Source organism: Oenanthe melanoleuca, chromosome 1, assembly GCF_029582105.1.
Source record: "Oenanthe melanoleuca isolate GR-GAL-2019-014 chromosome 1, OMel1.0, whole genome shotgun sequence".
Lineage (NCBI taxonomy): Eukaryota > Metazoa > Chordata > Aves > Passeriformes > Muscicapidae > Oenanthe > Oenanthe melanoleuca.
Window position 1 is genome coordinate 10654038 of NC_079333.1, and position 24652 is coordinate 10678689.

The following is a 24652-nucleotide window of genomic DNA, read 5'->3' on the forward strand; positions in this document are numbered from 1 at the left end:
TTTTAAGTGTTAAATAATGATGAGAAATCCATGAGCAATAGAGTTATATCCATACTTTAATTAATGAAATTTTGGGAGGAGTTTCATGGGGCCCTGACTGGTGACATATAGTTGAGATCTCACAGATGAGTGTAGATCAGTGTTCAAAGCTGATAAGTTACTAGTGTTTTTATCAGATGATAAGAAATAGATTAAAACTCTTATTTAAGACAAAAGAGCTCTTAATTTTCTTAGAAATCTTTACCCATTTTGGGATTTTTTTAGCAAGAAACACAGATAACATTGATGTTCTGAATTTAGTGGGGCCCCACCCACAAATGAAGAAAACAAAAACCAACAAAAACTCCAGGGATTTTCATGTCTGTCACAGCAGACAGATAAGATCTGTCTGTATCATTCCATTAGGCAGGATTTCAGATTTCATTTGGAGGGGTTCACTTCAGTAATGCAATAGCCTTCCACATGAAGCAAAAAAAGAATTTTCAAAATAAATTCCTCTGCCTGCTAATAAATATTGATCATTAGCCCAAAACATAGCATTGTGTTCATGAATGGATTCAAAACATACTGCTATCACAAAAACGATTCATAAAATTATGTCTGACCTGCTTTATCCAAATCATTTTCCAAACAAATTTTTTACTCGGATTAAAAACACAACAACAAAAAAAAAGCTTCTTCAGGAGATTATCAGGTCAATGGTGCAAACATGCTGTAAAATAGGTTACCACTTCAATCTCTCAGAAAAGCAGACATATGGTTAAACCAAGCTCAGATTAACTGCATTTGATTCAGCTGTCCTGGTTCTGATTTTTTGGAAGAAAGCTGTGTGGAAATGAAAAAGTCATGGCAAAAGAACCTTAGTAATGCATTACAAGCTTGTTATGTGCTCTTCAACATTAATACATGTACTCTATGAGAATGAAAGCAACATTGGCAAACATTAATAAAACAACAAGGATGAAAGGTACAGACAAATATAGTGACACTTGTAGACCTTGAACTGGTCTCAACTTACTTTCTTTTTTTGCTCAGTGTGTTCTCAAAGTCAGGGAACTCCTTTTAAAAAGATAGAGAAAAAAAGGTCTATGAAAATCAAAACTGTTTAGTCCAAATGTATTGTTTTTGTCACTGAAAAGACAATGAATTATATACTTTTGATGTGTGTTTTTTAATATCCACTAACACTTCCAGTCTTCTTTTCCCAGCTGCTGAAGCTGTGGAGGACACAGTGAAGCAAAGAATATATGTAATGATGTGTCCTGATTTCAGGAGGCTTCAGTCATCCATGGCTCCCAGGAAGCTGACAACAATAATACCCCTGAAAAACCAGGGAATCATGCTCATACCCCAGGAATGAATGTCAGATTTCTTCCATAGTATGATCCTTTGAAACTTTGTGAGGATTAAAATCCTTTGCAATGGGTTGTGGCTTCCTGACAGACACGAGACACAGAGTTTGTAAACCCAAACATGCAGGGGAATGTGGAAAAGGGCAGAAACTGCAGATAAAATTGAAAGGGACCAAATCAGAATCAAACACTGGCCTGGAGGCAAGATCACACAGCCCCCATGTCCCAGATAATAATTATTTATACCCTGACAAGGTGTGAAAGGAGGAGAAGTGATGTAGATGTTGAAAGAGAGAACAAAAAGGTGTCTTGCTGGGCAAATGGTACCAAAACATCCCAATGCATGTTTGCTGTGCAGCTAACCATGGGCTTGAGGCTAATTTTAACTGCAGGAAAACCTAAGGTTGTCATGCTAGGACTGAAGAGACTCTGTCCCTATATGATTGTGATATGTCCTTAGACGGGATATCAAAGCACTGTGTCACTTTCTTATTTATTTCTTCCAGCCTGAAAAGCAGGAACTGGATTAAAAATGTCCATAATGATACCACTTCAATCTGTTGTGTAACAAGAGGCATTAAAAAATAATATAACCATTCATTATTTTATAAATCTATTTCCTATAATATTATGTTAAATTTATTTCATTCTTGTAACTGCATCTGCATGACTCTTACCACAGTAATTTAAAAATGTCATCCAGGTTGCATGATAAAAACCCAAAACCTGTACTATATAAAACCATATAAGTCCATAATATATTTCTCCCCTACTCTCAGTAAAACTCATCATAGATTTTTTTTAAGCTTTTTCAGGGAGTGCATTAAGAAAAGGCTGTTTTCCTGTTCTGTTTTTTAGCATGGATATTTGTGAATGTTAATAATTACATGCAGTTTCCACATCTTTTTTTTTTTTTTTTTTTTTTTTTTTTTGCCTGTGTCAATTTGCTCACAGACGTTGCATGTAGATGAAAAAAGTATACAGAATTTAGCACTTAGTTTGAAATAATGTAAGCAATGTAAAATAAATTTCTTGCTGAAAAAAAAGTCAGCATTCTAGTCTTGAGACAAGTATTTTCAATAAATCAAGAGAAATTACTAACTGAGATGCAGAAACACAGAGAAGTTAAAAAAAAGTTTAAAAAGTGATTTTAAGGCTTCTTTAAAAGGGTAGTGTAAAATTTCAGAGAAATATCAAATGTTTGATTTCAAACAGGTTTGTTAAAGGAAGCATTGTGCATAGAGCTCAGAGACCAAAGGATACTGTAATTTAGAATCTTTATATGATCCAGGCAAAAAATTGGAGACAGGCTACATTTTGGCAATATACCTTGAAAGACTTGATTCATATATTCACACACCAAAAGGCTGATGTAGGCCATGAAACAGGGTTTAATGTTTTGCTCCACAACTTGAAATCAATTCTAAAAGTCCAGCAAAGTTGCATTGATGACAGTACATCATATATTGAGTTGATGACTGATGCAAGTTCACAGGATATCATGGGAGGGTGTGCCAAAATTAAATATGTAGTGGACTTAAATAGCCATTTTAAAATGGCACCTTTCATTTAACATACTGTTCCTGCTGGCTAAATTGGGGTACAAGAGTAAAATTGCTCTCGTTAGTACTTTTTCAAAGTATCTTTTCAGTACTGACTACATTTAAAATTACATGTAACTTTAAAATGAAACTAGTTTTTGGAAACATATTTTAACTTAGAATGTAAATAAAGGTTCACCTTGACACCACACTCTCTAAAAAGCATAATTATCTTGTTTATGGGAACAATTCTTTCCTTCCTTATCCCAAATGTGAACAATCTGTTTCCTAGAAAAAAAACTGCACATGTGGAAACCCTGCACGATCAAATTATTGATTAAGCCCTTTTCTTCCTGATTTTATCAAATAACTCTGAATTAAGGGATTGAATTAAACCCTCTGGTGTTTCCAGCTGGCTGAGAAAACCTAGAATTGTGTTAAGACTTGCAAACAGGGAAATGACCATTTCAGATAGCCAGCCCTCTTCTTGCCCTCACTGGGATCAAAGGCCAAGTATAACACTGCAGATTAGGGCAGGTATCACAACTGATTTTGATATTCCTGGTAAGAGATTAGAACAACTGATAATTTTTTTGGCACTTTTCTGATATACAGGGTGGTCAATCATATCACAGTCAGCAGTTCAAAAATATGTGTATCTTATGACAATTGATGATTGCAGTCTGACAGGATATATGAAGATGGTTTTTATACTGGACACTCTTCCCCTGAGAAGCTGGAGACAGCTCATGAGGTAGAAGACTGTCACACCAGGTGACAAGAGGTGGAAATTCAGTTTCCCAGTTAATAGCCCCCATTTGATTCATTAGGTACTCATGGCTACCAGCTGTTTCTGAGGAAGGTCCAATTCAGATCTCCTATACAGGAAGTACAGAAACAATTCAAAAAATCAGTTTTTTTCTTTTTTTCTGAGAATATTACTGAAGCTGAGCAACAGACCAAGTAATCATAAAGTTAACAGGCCAATTCTCCAAGAGGATTAAAATCAAAAGGCAAATGTGCACAACAGGCTCAGGATAGTACCACAGGAACCCAGGGTGGAAACATCACTGGCAAATAATTCTGGATACTAAACAGGTCTCTGGAGTTATGTGAAGGAGAAGAACAGTCTACATGAAAGGCATATTTTCTTCATACAGGATGTGTCATTTGGGCAGATGTTTGGCCAGGAGCAAAAAGAGCCGGTTCAAAAAGACTATGTTTAGTGAATTATGTCCTGCACAGCTTCAGTGACCACACTGCCCTGCATTGCCCACATCTCCAGAAGAACTTCACAGCCCAGCCATGATTAGGAAAAATCACAACAGCCAAGTTCACTGCAAGAAAATCACTACCTCGTTGTATTACAAGGAAAAATTTTCTCTAGACCTAGTCACCCTTTGTAAATGTGAGGGAATCTGATGCTGGATGCCTGCCCTGTTGATTTTGAAGCTAGAAAGGAAAAAGGAAGGGGAAAAGCCTCCTGAGGAGGAAGTGTGCCGTGCCAGGCTGCTCCACCCTTTGGAGAATTAGCAGCTCTGTGGAACCTGCCGTGCTTCAGCCAACCATTTAAACATTCACTCGAGTCCATCCCTTCTTAGCAGTGCACTTATACACCTGCATTACTGCATGATGATGGATGGCTAAATGGAGCCAACAATGTCCTGAATTCATCATGCTGTGGGGGCTGCCTGGGACCGAGTGAAGGAATTAAAAATGGGAGAGAAGCACAAATGGGCTCGGTTAATGAGCTTAACAGCCTCATCCAAGGTGTAGCTGTAATAGCTCACAGGCCAGGAATAGCAGATAAGATTACACACAGGCCCCTGGCCTTAGCCACATTTTTCCATAGGTCTTACTGCTGACACGTCATCACTAATCTTGTTTTCCATTTCTAGAAAGTATTTTATAAATAATCGTGTTGATTCTACAGCCAGCACAGTGACACAGCATCTCGCCGTTATTTTTAGTTAAATGCTGAGCTTAACTCCTTTATTTTTCTCTTAAACCAGAAAATACAGCCCAGGGCCAGCCTTGGGAAGCCTCTTGTTTATACTTGGTGAGCCAAGTGTGCCTACCCTATTTAGAGTTGTTTTTATTGAGGATGAACTTTTTATTTAATGATGAACAAATGTGCCATCACCATAATATCTAAGTAAATAAAAATATATGGTAAGAGGTAGCAGAAACCAAAGTGCTGTATTCTTCTAGTCAGTATTATGCAGAAATCTTCATGGACTATACAGTGCTATCCCAAAAAATACTGAGCAGTGTGAAAGATGTTTGCTAAAATTTGTTCAGATTAACGTATGGGATTTTCTAATATTACAGTAGTAGCAAATCTGCTTCTGCATCTTGGCTCAAGGAAAATAAAGTTCTTTACTGGATAGGTTGATTATTTTTCTTTAGACAAATAATTTATGAAGTCTAACTCTAAACCAATACAATGAAAAATCTGAAGATGCTGCCAAATAAAAAGCAGAATAAAACAAGGAAAAGAAAGAAACAGCCTGATGTAAACAACTACTGCAGTTTTAAGTCTCAGTTTTACACATTGTTCAAACAGAGCACAGTGCTGTGGGTGTGTCCTTACCATACCTTGAGAAAATAAAGGGCAATTTTTATTAGTTTTCTACTGCAAAGTCCATTAGGATATCATAGGTCCTATTCTGGGTACAAACCAAAAAACAAATCTGCCTTTTACATTTTACATTGCCAAAATACTGCTTCTAACAGACAAACATCTACTGGCCAAGGAAATATTATTGTAGCAGTCATTGAAATTTAAGTTGGTTTGGAGTCACAGCAAGGAGGGAAAGACTGAATGGATGTAGGAGCTGCATTAAAATGTTCATCTTTGGGCATATAGAGTGGCATGCAGAATACAAACACAAATAACTAGAGCTTCCCATAGTGACCACACTCCAGTCAAGCTAGGATGAGGTTACAGGCATATTTCACAACCACAAATATACATCCTTAACTGGAACATTGCAGAGGCAGCTCATTCTTATAGTGACAAGGCCACAGCTGGTAATAGGGAAAAGCGCTGTCACTCAGGAGAGCATCTCCCACCTATTGCAGGAAAATTATAATGTAGGGACATTTCAGAGCCCATAGATCTGTGCTGATGCTATGAGGAATCACCTTGAGATCTCTGCACTGCTACACCCTCAAAACCAGGACCATTATTTACAGTCCCAAGGAGATTATGTGGAAGAGAGGGACTGAGAACAAGTTGTCTTCAGTCCTTTAGCAACTGAACAAGTTCAAGCCACAGTTCCCCAGGCAGTCTCCCATCCCACCAACTGCAGAACTTTCTCCAGACAAATCCTGTGTGCAAGCCTGCTGAGTGACATTTCAACACCAAAGGCCCAGCAGTCTCATAGGTGCATGGTACCTAACCCAGAGTGCACGTGGCTAGAACTTGTCACAATATCTGAAGGGAAGACTCTTTCTTCTGAATGATGAACATCCTGTTTTCCCATTTATTCCATCACCAGACTGCATCATACATTGAAATAGAAACAGTAATTATAAGCAAAGGCACATTGCAAAGCAGAGAACAGAGATTATGAAATTAATTTTATTAAATTTAATATACCATGTTAAAGTATTTGTCAAAGCATCATCTAATCTACCAATAACAGGCAAATAAGAAGGGATTAAGTAGGGTAACATCATTAAGGAAGGAAAAAGAAAAAATAGAAGACAGCCTTCTTCATGTTTGCCTAATGAGGTCTTGTAAAATGTCAAGTTTATTCCAGAGGCCATCAGTTACAAAATTCATGCAACTGAAGCTTTAGAATTTTTTTTTTATATTAATAAAAAAGGACAACCAAAGACAGTGGTAGTATATTCTTTAGAGACAAACCAATAACTGCACCCAGAGCTTTCATCCACTGTTACTTGCAAGGAGAAATTCTCCTGTCCAGTGCAGCTGCACTAATCTCCCTTTACTGCTTTCTGTACAGAAACTCATGACCTGCTTTCAAATGTGCTTGTTACCACTGGACAGAAATCAGGTCATTGGCTGCAGAGATGAGATTTGAACAGTGGCTCTACAGAGCCTAAACTGGCAGATAAACCAGCAGAACACCACTTGCCCACGTGCAGAGCAATTGTTTTTTTCAGAATGCATTGCATGCTTTGCAATTAAATGTTGCTTACCAAAGACATGGACCTGTCAGGTGCCCCAGAGTTTGGCTCTGTGCTCACTGGAGTCACAGCCTGGCTTTCAGGAGCAGTTGTATCCTTGGCTTCCTGACGTTCTGGGACAGGCTCATACAAGCTGTCCATCGAGCCCTCCTAAAATATAAAATGAAAAATAAAATAAACAGAGATGAACACTTGCAAACATAATAAATGAACCGTAATTTAAAAAGGAATGTGTCTGTGTGATTTGCATAATGGAATGCTTTATCTCCCCCGTGTTTTGAAATCCTTAGTTTTTTTCTCTAAAAAGGCATTTAAGTGTTGATTTTAGTAAGTACCCAAATGCTGTAGTTCACAGTGTCATGACTTAAACACCATGGATTGCCACGTTAAAGCTGAGGGTACAGTAAAAATTAATATTATCTGCTTAGAAGGAGGAAAACCAGGTGTATATCTCCAACTGAACCCTACATGAAAATTCCTATGAAAACTATGAAAACCATATACCATGAAAACTTTTATATGAACCATAGAAATGCTTTATAGTTAGAACTTCTCTACAAGGAAAAAAGTTAATTTGATGCAGAAAGGTAACCCCATTACTTAGAATTAGAAACAATGCTGCCAGCTCCCAGAATTGGACAGTTATGGTTTAGGCCCCCAAAATAATGATAATGCCTAGAATTAAAATTCCATTTGCATTCAAATTTTTGAACTCTGTGTTTTAAAGCACATGTAAGGTTCTTTTTCTCTGACCACAAAGAATAATAAACATTTAAATAGAAACTAAGATTTTCACATTTATCCCACAGCTCCAAGAGCTAGAATTACATATACACACTGCCATCTCATAATTCAAGAGTTAAGTGAAAGCAGATGGCAAAACTAAAGACACTCTAACTCATGATCCTAAATTTTAGATGTTGCCGTTTTGATCTGCACTGAATATTTTCCCAATGAATTTTGATTACTAATTTTAGCTGCATTAATTAAGGAATAAATCAAATTTATAGCAGTGTGACTAACAGCAGAGCAACACCATTGAAATTTACATAATATATTATTATTTAAGGCATTTGTTCCTTTAGTACAGAAGATAAACACAGATGTATATTTGAAGTTATATTATTAATATATAAAGCTTTACAGGCAATATTTTTGACTGGTGGAGCAGCAGTTCAAAGACATGACTAATTTTTGCAAGCACAATGTTTATCAATGGATATTTATTTGCCTCAGTCTGCTAGATTCTTGATAAACCAAAATAAATATTTTGGGAGAAATATTTCATGGTGAACTTCTTGAAAATACTCAAGTTACATACTTGAGCCTATTCTAGGAACTAATGAGTTAATGCTTCCTGGGAAATTGGTGCCTAGTTTATGAAACACATGGAAGTACTGAACATCCAGCTGAGCCTGGGTTTTGACAGCAACTGCATTTTTTTTATTACAGCATTTATTTTTTATCACTGCAAGTATTTTGCCATATAGCAATGATGGTTCAGCCTCCCCATCTGAAGTTGTGGATGGAACATATTTAGAAAAAAAAAATGATGAGTTTAAAAATTTGTTACACACTTCCAGGGTTCTGCAATGTGAAATGCAGCCATATACTTCTCCCACAACAGGGAATAAAACACAAATTTGGTGAGGAGAATATTTAATGAAGAGAAGGAAGAATAAAGGAGAACTCATTTGAAAGAGAAAGCATGAGAGAGCTAAAAAGGGAAAGAAAAGATAGGACAAGGAGAAGTGAAAAAAGAGAGTGGTGGGGGGAGGAAAAGGGTAAGAAAATACAGCAAAAGAATACAGAAAAAAAGGAAGAAATGGGGGAAAGAGCAAGGATAAGAGAGGGTGGAGAGGGGGAAAGATAAGAGGTGAAACCTAGAGGAAGGGAGAAAGAGCATGTGAGAATTAGTGCTTGGAAAAGGAAAATGTGAGAAAGAGCTCAAGCAACAAAGAGAAATCTTGTGTGAGAAAGATGGAGCTCAAGGGTGTGAGAAAGGATGAGCACAGATGTGCAGAAAAAGCAGCAGGTCCGTGTGGAAGAGAGAGGGCACAAAGAATAGAATGTGCATGAAGAATTACAAGGGCTTGAGGATGAGGATGAGTGCAAGTGGAGCACATGGGAAAACACAACTGCTGTGAGAAAGAACAGCAGAAAAAGTGAGTGCACAAGGAAGAGCCAGCACTCAAAACAGGGAGTGGGTGGAGAAGAGGAAGAAAGAGATGAGGGAGCACAAGAGAGAAAGAGGGAATGTGTGAAAGAGAGGAGCCATGAATGAGAGTGGGAGAGGACAAGAAAGAGAGCATGAGACAGATACTGGATGAGAAGTAAAATTTTCCTGAGGAAGAGTGAACTTAAGGGAATGGAAAGGTTGTGAGTGCAGGAGGAGGCACAGGAGTGTGTGAAGTGGAGAGTAAGCAGTGGAAACAGCAAGAGCAGGTGAAGAGCCAGGGAATGAGAAAGAGCGAGCACATGAGAGAGGGAGGGCACCAAAAAAATCAGGTGCAGGGAAATGAGCAGGGGTGTGACAAGAAAGAATCAAGAAAGCAAAAGTGTAGCTACAAGAAAGGAAAGTAAAAGGATGGGGAAAAGCCCATGGTGTGTGGGAACATGGTTGCAGGAGAAACTACCAGCATGTGCAAGGAGGGTGCTGGGAAGAGAGAGGTACAAGAAAAATGAAACCACAAGAAAGGGGGAGCACTCCAGAAAGGGAATGGACAAGGAATAAAGAGGGAGAAAGCACCAGGAGAAGGGCAGAGAAATGGAGTGAGAAAGTGAGCATCAAGGTTGTGAGAAAGAGTGTGAGGGAACAAGAATGGGAAATCAAGGTGTGAGAAAAGGAGAGGGCATGAGAAAGTATCCCTACATACAGGAAAGAGTGAGATTGAGAAAAGAAGTGCACACAAAATAGATTAAGACAGCAAATATGACTGTAAGACATAACAAGCCCACATCAGAGGGAATGCTCACATAAAAGAAAACACTTGTGAGAAAGCAGGAGGGCACAGGAAAGAGTGGGTGCTAGAAAGCGTTGAAGGCAAGAGAGCAGGAGAGCACATGAAGGAAATCACAGGGAAGGGTGCAAGAAAGGCACCATCATGAGAAAGGGCAAGTGCTTGAGAAAGGAAGTGTGCAAAGAAGCACAAGCATGCACTAGCAAGGCTGCAAGAAAGTTCACATGTGAGAGAAAAAGAAAGAGAGTGGTAAATAAAGGAAGTAAGAATGTGAGAAAGAGTGTGCTGGGAAAATACAGCAGGCAAAAAAAAAGCCCAGCAAACACAAGAAAGCAAGAGTGGAGGCATGAGAAGATGGGAGTGTGAATGGCACAGAGAAGAGGAGTGAGGAGGAGATGGTGTGCAATTTTGGATGTTCAAGAAGGATGGATTGTTCAAGAAAGAGAAGGCATGTGCAAGAAATGACTGTGCAGGCAGGAGAGGGAGTGAGAATGAGGTTGTGAGGGAAGGGCTGAGGTCAGGAGACAGTGAAAGCCATGAGAAAGAGGGGCTGTGAGGAAGGGGAGAAGAGCAGGACAACTTGTGAGAAAGAGTGAATATGTGAGAAATGATGGACAAGGAATCCTTGTGACAAACAGAGCTCTTGGGAAAGAGGGAGAAAGGGGACAAGAAAGTGAGCACCAGGGCATGAGACTGAGTGGCCATGAAGAATTGAGCAAGGGAGAAAGGGCATGAGTGTGCAGAAAAGAGTGAGGTCACACAAAGAGTGAAAATGAGTGAGAGAGCAGAATCACACATTCTAAACAAAAAGGATGAGTTTAAAAGCTTGTCATACATTTCCAGGATTCTGCAACATAAAATGCAACCATCAATAGGGAATAATACATGACATTGTTGAAGGAAGGGAGAAGCATAAAGAGAGCTCGTGAAAGAGAAGCATGAGAAAGATGAAAAGGGAGAGAAAAGTGAAGGCAAAGAACAGTGAGAAAGTGGGGGGACAATGAAAAGATTGGAAAGGGACACAAAAAGAAAGATGGAAAGAAAGAGAGGAAGGGAGGCTTTTGTGAGCTCAGGTGAACACAGAAAGAGTTCTCACAAGGAAGAGTGAGAATACGTGACAGAGAGGGAAAGGGACAATGAGGAAAGCAAGTGTAAGAAAGAAAACTCACACAAAAAAGCACAGGAGTGAGAAAGAGAGCACCCAAAAAAAGAGAAAATACATATTAAATTTTCAAAATTGTTTTCTTTGCCTGCTGGTTTTCTATTTTATAAGAGTATATTTTCCTTGTAGTAACTGCCTTTTTTTGAGGGCAACTCAAGATATTTAACTGAAATTGAAATTTTATTGCTCCCTTCTATTTTATTTTATTTTTCAGTTAAGTCTGCTTTTATACCGAAACCTGCCAAGTCAGTAAAGCTTTTTCATTTCATATGTTAATTCTTTTAGTAGTCCTGAGCATAGTAAACATCACAGAGGAAAATGAGAGATAGCAGAATAAAAAAATGAACTTCTGGAGTAGTTAGCATATTTTCTTTATCCTACATGGAATAAGAAAACTTTCTGAAGCTCTTTGTTTCAGGAGTTTTATGGGAAAAAATATCCTAGTTTAGATCTAGAAGAAAATAATTGCCTGTAGCTCTTTTCTTGCATGATATTATTATTATCATGAATGCAGAGACTAATTTGATCATAAGGTGGAGAAGGAGCATTTAGTAATGCAGTCAGGTAATTTTCCATCTCAGGTTTAGGGGAATCCTGTGTATGGTGGGATGGTGGCAATCCAGCTGAAAGGAACAAGGACTATATAGAGATGATTACATGGGAAGCATTATAAAGTTCAATCACTTAGATCTCTTTGAGTCACACTCCCCTTTAGAGGAGTGGACTTCTTTCTACATTCAACTAATCCTTCTTTGGCAAAACATATTTTTAAGACCAGTCCATTTCTAAGTACCATCATGTCCTACTGGTCATGGCAGCATTAGCACCTTCTATTTACTCTATGGTATCTTTAATATAGAGGCTCCAGCTAATTCATCATTTATCCACTACATCACTTTTATTAATACTTATTCCCTCTGCATTTTGCACTATAGAAACATTAGCTTTTATTGCCAAGGGCTTTTTCAGGTTATAACATTACATGTAATATGTTTTACATTGTGCTGTCAGCACATCTTTAAACCAACAATCAAAATAAAACATAACTAGTCCAACGCTACCGAAAATCACTAAGAGGATTAGACTTTCACTCAGTACTTAACTTTACATTTTAGTAGCAAAAGTGATGGTTAGAAAGGCACCATATGGGAAAGAAATAGACAAATGAAAAGGATCTTGTTTGGCTTAAATCCTAAGACCAGTGCTCAACTTGAATAACTGATCTGAACAACACGGTGATTAGGATGTCACTGCATTTCTCTACTGCCTTACACAGGTTTCTGCTGTGCTTTCTTATGAAAACTTTACTGAAGGGCAGGAGCTGAGAGCATACATTTAACAAGTACTGTTCCAGATTAATTGGTGCTAATCCTAGTGTGTGTATCCTTGATATTGGAGAGCCAGTTTAAGAAAATAATGCAGGAAAAATATTCTACCTTAACTAAAGGATTTCACAGTTCAACAGTAAATTTTATTTATCAGATTTGTAGGATTCTGACATTCATTAGGCAGTGTATCAAAACAGGTTGGCAGCATAATTTCTAGCAATTCATACAAAAGCAGTACTTGATTTGGGACTCTCTCTGTATATTGCCCATAATATAAAGAGTATTGTTCTGATTCAATTTTTTGACATGATAAGCACCATGAGATGGAAAAGACACTGCAAATTTAAGGTCTAAGGTTGACCTTTTAACATAATATATCTACAAAAAAAGAGGGACATTTATCCTGTTGATCATTTTGTAAATGGAAAAGGGACACAAGGTTTTGAAGGCAAATCTAATTTGCCTGCAAATCTCTTGAGAAGAAGGCAATGAGTCTGATGAGAAAAATAATCTCAGCTGAGAAACCAAATCATTCTGAAGTCAGCTGAGGACAAAAAGTACTTCTGGGGAAATACCCCATGCTGGAGCACCCCCTACTAAGAGACCAGAGGACTCCCAAGTGGTGACAGATTGGAGTAATTCCTCTTTGCCTCATGGGAGGGGGAGAATCCAGTTCAGGCTCCAATGCCCCATCACAACCATCTTGTGACTGTTATGTGTGTCCAGCCTTCACATCACCACTTGCTACACTGGCCCATAACACTGTCTCATGCTCATACTATGTCTCAGTTTTATGGACAAGTAGAAAAGCAAACCCAAATTCAGCAGTATGAACAGATGTTCCTCTAACTTCCCGGATGTTCCACCACTTTGGATCAGCCAGAAGTCTGGTTAAACAGAATATTACTCTCATTCTCTCAGGCTGTAGATTACTTCAACCACTGTACACCACTATAGGGTAGAAAGATGCATTCTGAGCTATAAACCAGTGTATTTTAACAGTATGTGCATATGCACACACACACACACACACTCTTTGCCATCTGAAGCCTTGACAGCCAGTCTACATGAGATAAATACTTCCATGAGAATATTATTTATTTTGTTCAGCTCTTTGTGTTCTGTCTGTCAATAGACTCAATTGCTCTTCCACCATTTCAGGCTTAGCAGTTACTCCAGATGTTCACTGGGTGTAAATCAACCATGATTTCTATTCCTTGGTGTTATTTGCATCTACTAAGGAACTGTCTCCCCTAGCACCTTTAAAAGCTGCCTTTGAATCCTAATAATGTTGATGCTGTTCATTATTTCTGGCTTGACTCTCTTGAATGGAAAAATGCCCTTATATTGACACTACAAGTTCTTTGTAGCCAGCCTCTCCACGGTCACAGGGGGACAGAGTAAAAGTGGCCAGTGTGTATTCTTGGATCGCCAGCTCATTGCCAAGCTGGACAATCTGATTACTGAAAGAAACTGCCCTGTGTCACAGGCACAGGGAGGACTGTACAGGGCTCTTCCTTTTATGAAAGCCATCAATGACCTATAAATTATCTTTAGATGTTGATAACTTGTGAGGTGTTTTGCTGGGTGAGCAGAAGATTATGGAAGCAGACAGAATGGCTCCTGTGTACAGCCTGTAAAGAACTGAGGTTATCTTCTTAGCAGCAATCTTTAAACAGAACTAATTATTTCATTACAGAAACTACCCTGGCACCAGCTTTCACTTTCCTGAACCATCCATTATCACAGCAGCCATTGCTCTCCCACAGAAACCCTGGGTGCTGCATACTGAGTTCAACAGTGAAAATGGAGCTTGACCTACTCTCACTCACACAATCTACATGACATTTCATCTAAATGTTGGTTTCTCAACTGATACAAAGCTCAGCACCTTTTTAAAAAGTGAACTACTTGGAAAACAAGAATCTGCAATCTGCTCCAACAGAACAGTGAAATATTGGTAGAACAGTTCTTTCCCAAAGAACTTCTGAAATTAGTATTTTCAAGCTGTTACAGATTGTACCACAAAGCCACTGTTAACTGCACAAACACATAGGAATTCACACTAAACTATGATCAAAATTGTCACTGAGTTCCCACAGAATTATTTTTCAGAGTGACTCTTGTCACAGAATCCTGAAATACACTGCATTTTACTTTAAGTACAAACCAGCTTTTAATCCTTATGATCTGGAAAACACCAGGACTTGCACTAAGTATTAGCAATCAGGAGCAGTGATTTGCACAAAGCAGTTGCCCTATTTGAGTTTGTATTAGTGCTGCTTGAATACTGATTTTTATTATTCTTTCAAAATATATGGGAATGATATACTAAACATCAGGACAAAAGATGAAGAATGGGCAAACAGATCTACTGTGCTGCATAAATACAGCAAATATACTGAGCTAATTACCATTGCTAATACTGGACATAGGTATTGGCAGATGGTTAAGCTCTTAAAACAGAAGCAGTTTCTGTGGATCTCCTATCCTGATTTACCTGCTCATTCTGAGGTGTTGCCTTGAGGCAAGGAAAGAGAAGGGGGAAAAAACCCAAAAATAACCAAAACCCAACCAACTAAGCAAAACAAATAAACAAACAAACAAAAAGTGCAAGAAAACAACATCAGCTAAAGAGGATCTTAAATCAAGTCCTCTGTTTGTGTGCAAATATTGCCATGACTAAATTATCCCTGATGACTATTGTTTTCATTTTTGACTAATAGAAAACTACTGCTTGAAAAGTTCTAGCAGTTCTCCCAAAGTACTGAAGAAGAAAAATGGACACTATTATCTAATAAAATAAAAAACCTAGTGTGAAACAAATTATAAAATACATATATTAATAATTTTATTTTACTTAAGAGGTGTTTTACTGTATTTGGATTAAATGCCTCATGACTAAATCTGCCTGGTTTTGCAACAGGCACAGATAGTGTATGACACATTTATTATGCATTCTCTGCTTTATTTTTTTACTGAATCGTATTTTGCTACATACAATTTTTTATACAATAGCTCCTTCATCTAGGCTAGAGAGACTCAGTGTTGTTATACAACCCTTGCATGGTTTGTGATATAAAACCTTCATTATTTTCCATAAAAGCTCACCCACCAGATCAGTTTATAAACTCAGTAACCACTAAAAAAAAAAAAAAAAAAAGTGTGTGCACACTTACCAGAGAAAAGCAGAAAAGATTCATGTTGGTATTGAGTTCCACTCCAGCACCCTAAAATTCTGCTCCACAAACTCCTGCAGCACAATGCAGTTCCTTCTTGCTCTCCCAGCTGTTTGTACATTTCTCCCTGGAGATTACTGCAAGATAAAATCCCTGCAATAATCCACGGGATTCAGAGCCCATTATCAAATGAGACAGGCTTCCCCAGGCCAGTACAAACTGTTTTCTGAATTAAAGAGCAATGTTTACCAGCAAAACAAAAGCAGGGCCTGAATGATTTTCATGAATTCAGAAAATGCTCTCTTGCAGGCTGATGTTTCCATTAAAGTTTATCATCTAAGAGAAATAAAACTCTTTCTGTCTGAGACTCCTGGCACAAACATCTAACTCCTAGGCAAATCTTCTCAGTTTACAGAGATTATCAAAAGACAGAAATTCTCATTAAATGCTGATTTCCTATACATATGAATTAATATATAAAATTCAGTAATTATTAATGACTGTATCATGAATACAACCTTCTTAATTACAGATCTTGGGAAAAAAACTTGGGAGCCACAAATTATTAAAAATACCCACAACCAAGCAATCAAAAAACAAGCAAAAATCTGAAATTGTACTCGTATACTCTAAAGCATAGTTACCAAACTGCTGCCTGACATGTTGACTGCTTGATGCTGAAGGTTAGGAGAAAACCAATTTTGCCTTTTGAAAACTTATCAATTAAAAAAAAAATTTAAAAAAAATTTAAAAATGGGAGTGGTTAAAGCTAATCCATGGGTTATAGTGAGAGGTATTATGATCTATACAGACAAGCAAACAAAGGAGAAGTGGTTGTAGAGACAAACAGTATCCTATGAGTCTAGCTGGTATACACCAGGAAAATTCCATCACCTATAGTGGAGTAGAACTATCTAACAAAGAATTAATGCTGAAAGTACTGTTCATCTCAATTTTTACAGATAATTAAATACCTGAAATTAGACTGTGTTTGGAATAATATTGCCCATCAACCCACAATTAATTTCCCATAAATTAATTTCCTACAGCTTTTATGTGAATACTATGAAATTCCATGAACAAATAGCAGTTGGTACCAAAGACAGAAGCAGAGTTATTTTGTGACCATGACCTTGATTTCCTTTCTTTGGGCCCACAGCTGCATATTTGCAAAGGACAGGCATCTCTTTCATCACTCCTACTTCTGAGTGGTTCAGTTTATTCTAGTAATTTTGTAGTCTGAATCTGCATCCCAGAAAATCTGAAATGTCTGTACCTTGGCAGGATAAATACATATTAACATAAGTTGGTTTCTACCATGAGCAAAACCCCAACAGGGCTAACACAAACAAATGCAGACAAGATTCAGGATTTTAAAAGGAAAAATCCTTAACTTACACTTTTCTAATTTGCTGTAAAGTATGCAAAAGCCTTCTTGAAGGGTTTTCCCAGGTTTCCTTTTCAGTTATAATTTCAGATTGGCTTCACATATTAGTGAAGTAGGGTTTGGCTGTAAAGAGCTTTATGACAAATGTTATCATTTAGAAGCAAATTAACGAGAGACTTCTCATTTATTCCTGCTATAAACTTGAGGAACAGTAACAGATTTTGTCAATTACCACCTAGTGACACAAAAATAGACATTTGAGAGACCAAGCTTGCCACAGATGGGCTTGCATTTGCTTTATGGCTCACTTGCTAGTTTCTTTCTGAGGGAACAAGAGCTCATCCTTCCTGTGCCTCAGGTTCTCCAGCTGGAAAAACTAAACTACCAGCACAAACCTCATGTGCACTGTGACAGCAATGACCAAAATCACCCTTTCCAGCTACAGAGGATTGTTTTTTTTTAAATTGTATTTTTTAACTATTTACAGTAATCACTGTCTGGAAAACTCCAGAAAGTCTGAAGAGCTACTAAAATGACAATAAGTAACTCAGGAAAGAATGTGTCTTCCATTCAGACTGATTTAATTTCTTGATTTTGGGTTGTATATTTAGAGGTGATTCGGTTATTTATTCTAAAACATTCAGGAGGAAGTTTCTTGATTTTATACCACAGATCCTCAAAGTAAGAAAAACTAAGAGGGCAGACCTTAAACTAAGCTATTAAGTTTATTTTGCCTATATTTGTAGACATGCAGAACAGAGAATAATTTAAGAATAAGCATTAAAATAGAAAAAGCAGCCTGTACCTACAGTTACAGAGACACTTATATGGCAGGAAGCTGTGTAGGAAGGCAAAAATGCTCTTTATTACATGGTACTGCCAGTGTTAAAACTCTTCTTGTGAAAAAGTAACACTTTAGATGTTTATTATTCACTGATACAGCCTTCTGTAAGGGTCAAGTTTGTTGATAGGCCTAAACTAGAGATGACATTAGACTACTAGATAAATCACAATCTGTAAGGAAACACCTACTAGAATAATTAAAATAAGAAGCAACAGCTTATTATTAGGATGAATAATACAAATAAAATACTCAGCAAGAGTTCATAGTGGCATTTGATATCACAGCTCTCTGTGGAAAGAATTTGAACTTTGAGAATAATTAAAAAACAGTAACTAAATAGATCATATTTGAAGGTAACATCAGTGTTGTGACCTCTATGTATATTTTATCTGTTATAAATAGTGCATTTTGCTGCAGCAGTAGCATAACAGACTTTAATAAGGGGACAGGAAAAAAGTTTTTTATCAAATACTTGAACCTTCACTTCCCAGCTTTAATCTTGCATTACTGTTAGCATTTAATTCTCTTTCTTCACTGCTGCATGATTTCTACATGCTTGGGCTCTACGTCCCCAAAAATAAAAAAAAAATTGCACAAATTGAGACTTTCATATATTGAATTTTCTATTCCTGCACAATGAATAGACTTCATAGCTGAGATCTCAAGGCATCCCTGGCCTTTTCAGGAGACTGGATTTCAGCTGTGCATTCACATTAAGTGGCAATCCATGATCTAACATGGCACACAAGCAGTAAAGGTCGAGCCATGGTGCAGGTACCCTCAACTGAGTCCTGGCTCCAGGCTCCCCTTCTAAAGACAGCCACTCTGCTGGTGCAGCTTCATCTGCCACTGGGAGATGGAGAACTCACCAGCAGGGCTGTGTGGCTCACATATTTTTTTGTGTGATGAAAAAAGATAAAATAATATATTAGTAGTTGTTAACTTGGACACATTTCAGTGAATATGGAAATAATATTTATTCCTATTTTCTTCCTCCTCCATTTTTTCCTCTTATAGCATATCAATCCTTAATTAAAACTTACATCTACTTCTCTTCTGATCATAATTTATCTGTCATCTGAATGTTTTCATACAGGTTTAAAACAATGCTACTCTCTGATATAGTCTGAGTGTTAAACATGTAACTCCTTATAGGCTGAGTGGTCACATTTCTCTATTCACTCCACATAAAAGGCTCAATTATTACTCTATCATCATTTCAAGGTAAACATAGTGCACTGCTATTATCCTGGTGGAAAGTGGGAAATTCAGATATTAAGTCAGAGGCTTCCTCTTGCTGTCCCATTTCTTTGGAGAGAAGAACTTCCAGCACTTGCTTTCAGCCTAATCCACACTCCACATATTCCCTGACATGTGAGGGCAATCCTATGGATGCACCCTGGATAAAACCCCTCTCTCCTTTCACCTCCTCCTGGCAGGTAACAAAGCAGTTCTGTGCAGAACTCTGTGATCCACAACCCATGAGAAGTTTGAACCTGGGAACTTCTACTGTAAGACAAGTTTAACATTTTCTGTCATGCACATCCCCTGAAGACACTCTAAAAGGTAGAAAGCTCCATTTCGGACCACAAACACAACAGAGTCTCAAAGACAGAGCTACTAACATTTGATATTCCTGAATCAGATGTTCCAATCAGTGCCTCTAAATTACATGTACTTAATAGTTTGGAAAGGACCCATGAAGTACCGAGTAAAAATCTGATTCCTTAAATGGTATTGATTTTTTTTTTCTTTTAGAATCTCCTTCAATTTACAGGCAGCTTCTTCATTTCCTCCTTTTACATTCAGCAGCTAATTAAAAATTGGTAAGGAAAAAGCTTCACAATCTTCCTCACCTCTGCCAAATTGCAGTAGTCTGCTCCTCCTCTGAAAAGACAGTCTTACAGATGCAGGGATCAATTCAATACAGCAGTTTTTACACCTCTGCAACAAGGATTTTCAACAGAGTTTAGCTCAGTTAGAGATTATTTTAAGCTGACTCAACATAAAACACTAAAACATTTACTTCAGCCCAGAAAATCAAGCAAATAAAGACAAGAAGAGGCAATATTCCCTAACTGAAAATCAAGTAGGCAAGTAAAATGCTTTCACAGTTTCCAGGTTCCAAGGGAAGCTCTGGGCCTATTAAAGTCACTGGCAAAATTCCCATCAAATTCTCTGCAATCAGAATTTCACACACCTTCTCCTGCTAACTGATCACATTTAATCACAGCATCATAAAAGCCCATGGTCTTTTCCATATGATTCATTTTGTAACATTCAGCCATTCCTTGAGGCTAACCTTCTTTTTAGGATAAATAACCACATTGTTCTTTCCCTTGTTCCAGGAGATTTAATTTTGTTTTTCAGAGCATTTATATTTTAATGAAAGGAAAAACTGCATCTCTGTTTTTAGAGAGGAAATGCATATTTCCTAAACAGGAGGGCCAAATCCTCTGCTCTATAATTTACAGGAACTCAATGAATCAGGCCCACACATTCTTTATTGCTGTCTAGCAGTATACTGCAATTTAGAGTGAAAACTGCTAACTTCTATCATCAGGTCAACTTATGTATTATCAGACAAAACTGATGTCTACAGTGAATTATGGGGATAGGAGTCATTATCTTCCCAGAGCACCTTGAAAACGAGATGTCTAATCTCAGTAATGTAAGTTTCCTGGTTAAATAAATCCCTTGTGCTTAGTAATTCTATGCATTTATAGAAAAGATGTCACCCCCCCCCACACACACACACCTCCTTAGACTTTAAAAAACATTTCAAATCCTCAAGGGGATTTGAATCCTCACTAAACAGAATTGATTTCTGTACTTACTACTTAGTATTCTTAATCACACAGTTCATGCATTTTTGTTATGTAATGGATTGGGAAATTCAAAGAACCGGCCTGTTTTGCAAACATTTAGTTTTCCATCACCCCATTTCTCTTTCACTTTATGCCTTTTTTTTTATTTATTTATTTTTAATATCAAGGTGACAGCACCCTGCTGGAAAGAGCTCCAAACAATCAGTGCTGCCCTCCAAGTCTGCATCCAGCCAGGCCTGGTGGGAGCAGTTAGAACAGAATTTGGAAAGGCTAGCAGAGTTTTTCCAATCCACTCTGCAAGAAAGATTAACTCTCCACTCTTGCCTATGAGAATTCAGCCCTGTAGTCATCCATTTCTTCCTTAAGAGCATGATCCAAAGCTAAATGAAGCCAAAAGGAATCCATCTATCAATCTGAGCATTTCTGGCAATTTAATTCAGAGCTCCTCTACCAATTTATATGTTGTGTAGGATACAGCCTGAGGACACATCTTTGTGGGTGACAGGACAGTGGGACTGAGTTCACCCTCAGCAGATTTGCTGAGAACCCTGAGCTGTGTGGAGCTGTGAACATGCTGGAGGGAAGGGATCCCATCCAGGGGGATTTGACAAGCTTGAGAGGTGGGTCTGTGTGAACCTCATAAAGCTCAACAAAGCCAAGTGCAAGGTCCTACACCTGGATCAAGCACAAAGACAGGCTGGGATGAGCAGAGCCAGAGCAGCCCTGGAGAAGGAGTTGGGGTGCTGTGGGTGAGAGGCTGGACATGCCCCGGCCGTGTGCTGGGAGCCCAGAGCCCCCCGTGTGCTGGGCTGCAGCCAGAGCCCCGTGGGCAGCAGGGCAGGGAGGGGATTCTGCCCCTCTGCCCCTCTGCTGAGACCCCACCTGCAGGGCTGCATCCAGCTCTGGGCTCAGCACAGCAAGGACAGGGACCTGCTGGAGCCAGCCCAGAGCAGGCACCGAGGGGAGCAGAGGGATGGAGCAGCTCTGCTGGGAGGAAAGGCTGGAGAGCTGGGATTGCTCAGCCTGGGGAAGAAAAAGTTCTGAGCAGACCATAGAGCACCTGAAGGGAGCCTAGGAGACAGGCAGAGAGTTTACAAGAGCATGTGCTGACAGGACAAGGGGAAATGGCTTCAAACTGGCAGACAGTAGGGTTAGATTTGCTGTTAGGCAGAAATTCCTCCCTGTGAGGATGGTGAGGCACTGGCACAGGTTTCCCAGAGAAGTTCCCCATCCCTGGGAGTGTTCAAGGCCAGGTTGGATGGGGCCCTGAGTAACCTGGTGTAGGGCAAAGTGTCCCTGTCCATGACAGTAGGGCTGGAATGAAATAATCCCTTCCAGCCCAAACCACTCTGTGATTCCATAATTCTAGGACAGTCTGTCCTAGGTTGCCCCCAGTTCCTGTGGCCATAGACACCTATTCCTGTTCCCAAGCAGTGCCCCAGCTTCAGGACATACCCACAGAAGGCTGCCCATGCTCTGAGTGAAACAGGAGCCAGCTGCTTCTCACAGCCCACCCTCCACCCCTACACCTCCATCAGTAGCCTCTCAGCACAATGTACTATTTTGTCCATACCACCATATATCCTGCTTTTTTTGGGCTGGACCTGGCTCTTAGCCAGCCAGTTCAGATTTGCACCTGCCTAAATTTGTAGATGCAGCACCAAATTAAAAATACTCTTCTGTCCTCAGGAATCTTCCCTGACACTCTGACATGCTCATCAAATCAGGAGGAAATAACTGGCAGACAGTGAGGCTGCAGCAGCATCTAAAATAAAAAAAAATTAAGACTAATAGTTACACTGGTGAACTCCTGGCTCGTGTTTCTCATCTCCTTATCAGGCTTATATGAGACTCCCTAATTTGGAAATCAAAATTAGGAACTCAGAAATTCCCTACTTAGTTTTCATTTACCTAACTCATGTATTCTTAGCTTATTTGGATATGTACCTGCTGCCTGCAGCCTGTTCTGTTATATATCATTCCCAACAAATTCTGCTGTACAAGTAACACCTTTTGATTACATTTATTATAACTTAGATTCAGGGGCTGTATAAAACCATTTTTCTGACAAAAAAAAACCCAATTCTTTTATACAGCCTGAGAAGACAGCAATCCACAGCAGTTATACATTAATGAGTACAACAGTGGAACAGTTGCTGTTGTGCCAAGTAAAGCTTTTCTCTAACACTTTGCAACTTGGGTTTCAACCTCTACTTAGAAAAATCCAATGAGATTCTAATATTCTAGACCACTTCTGAAGTGTGAGTACCAAGTGCACCCAAGTACAAAAATTGCTTGAAAGACAATGGTCTAAACACTTAAGGGCTGCAAATACAGTAATGAGCTGGAATAGACTACATAAAATAGTTCATGCTTCAGCAATAATAGATGCTGCCCACAGAGCACTTCTTCCCACCTTGCTGTTTTACACAGCTTAGCAGCTCCACACTGTTTGCATGGGACATTTATACCCTTTGAAGTTGCTCTGGAAGGATCCTGGGCTGGTGGATATTAGCACAGCTTCGTGTTTCCCATCTGGGCTGTGCCAGCTGATCCAGTGTCCCCAAGCAGGCACACCCAGGTAGCTAATCCTTGGGACAGTGCTATTTTTTAGAGGCAAGGAGACATCAACTGACTCAGTGGCAATTTGAGCTGTTTACATCCCTGTGCATGTGACTGCAGAGCCTCCAGCTTGGAGTGTCCTCGTTTCTGACTATCCACAACCCTGCAACGCTGTCTTACTGCCTCTCCATGTGTTATAGCACTTTCCATCACTGCTACAAACATACCATGCCATGTGAGAGACAAACTGTATTTGCCTTTTATGGCCCTTTGAAAAAAATGGCAGTTCTCACTCCCAATGGCAACTCATGACTCTATCTACCTCCAAAATAGGACCCATCTGTACCAGCTATTATGGGCTTTTATTAAGGTTGTCAAATATGCAGAAGAGGCCAATGTCAAGGGGAAGAAGTTTGTACACTACTGTCAGGACATGTTGTAAGAACAACACATGGCTGGTGTGTTCTAAAATATTTAGGGAAAACAAAATTTAAATTTGATTATCACATCCCATCAGTAAAAATTTGCATTGGCTACACACTGTCTGCACCAGTCACATTAAACCAGGCTTATACAGTGAGAACAGTAGATGCCATCTGCAGCCCTAGAATAATCTTGGCAGCACACCAGCACATATTCATTTCTGTGCAGAACAGCCTTGCTTGCTGTAGCTGAGTCCTCATGGTACCTCAGATGGCCAAATTGTCTCAGAGCTAGTAACTGGATATTATCACTCATTTAAATCATCCTGGTTAAACAAGATGCTTGGAGTTGGCAGTTCCAGAAACTTTATAAAGGTTGAGCAGGGTAACCTTTCTTGCCCCCATGCCCTGATTTAGCAGAACATGATTACCTCAGGCAACTGACCAAAAGTCTGTGATGGGTAACTTAAAAACTGGAACATACATGGAAAAAAAAAAAAAAAAAAGTAGACAAAAAAGCCACAAAACAATACAACCAAAAATCTGCTGCTGAGGAAATTTCAGTGTTGTTCTACTTTAAGTAGAACAGTCTTTCAGCAGGACAATTAACATCATCCTAATGAGTTACAGATGGATTGAGAAGGGAGACAGGGAAAAACTAAAGGCAGCATTTCTGTGTTTGAATAGGAATTTGTACCTGCATTACCTAACTTCTTTTAATTTATGAGAGCAAGGAAGAATTGGGACAGTTTTTGAGGAAGACTGGCATCCAGCAATCTGCAAGAAGGGTATGGACAACAGGAACAGTTACAGTTCAAAGGCTTGTACATCAAAGAGTAACCCATTCCCCTGTGACTCTCCCTACTCTTATTTCACTCAAATTCTTCAAAGTGGGATTCAGTGGAATAGATGACTGGTTTTTTATCCTG

General features: G+C 38.8%; 1 long non-coding RNA gene across 1 annotated transcript; it reads right to left on the bottom strand.

Moving 5' to 3' along the window:
* Window positions 1–1018: 1018 nt before the first annotated feature.
* On the bottom strand, window positions 1019–15804 carry LOC130259276 (uncharacterized). The gene is made up of 3 exons (XR_008841611.1): window positions 15681–15804; window positions 7064–7201; window positions 1019–1059 (listed from the first exon to the last, which is right to left on the bottom strand). It is a non-coding gene; the product is annotated as an uncharacterized LOC130259276 (long non-coding RNA).
* Window positions 15805–24652: the final 8848 nt, after the last annotated feature.